The sequence below is a fragment of the Ceratina calcarata genome, unplaced genomic scaffold (genome assembly GCF_001652005.2).
Source record: "Ceratina calcarata isolate Rehan_Ccalc_2016 unplaced genomic scaffold, ASM165200v1 scaffold421.2, whole genome shotgun sequence".
In the NCBI taxonomy this organism is placed as follows: domain Eukaryota; kingdom Metazoa; phylum Arthropoda; class Insecta; order Hymenoptera; family Apidae; genus Ceratina; species Ceratina calcarata.
In genome coordinates this window covers 4,539-4,763 of record NW_017165728.1, presented here as the reverse complement: position 1 = coordinate 4,763, position 225 = coordinate 4,539, and positions in this window count along the sequence as shown.

Here is a 225-nt window from a genome sequence, read left to right as displayed (position 1 = left end):
CATTTCTATCAATTCGACAATTATTGTAATAATTCAGTACGCAGAGGTATGACACATTTAAGAAGCTATCGCGCTAAAAGCGAAGGTCGTGCAATTTTTATATAATTATAATTAATATACAGGGTGTCCCAGGTTCCAGAAAAACACTTCAGCAAGAAGTATTTCGACAGAAAATTTCTCTTAAAAAATAAGAAATGTTATATAAACATAGATAACACACACATA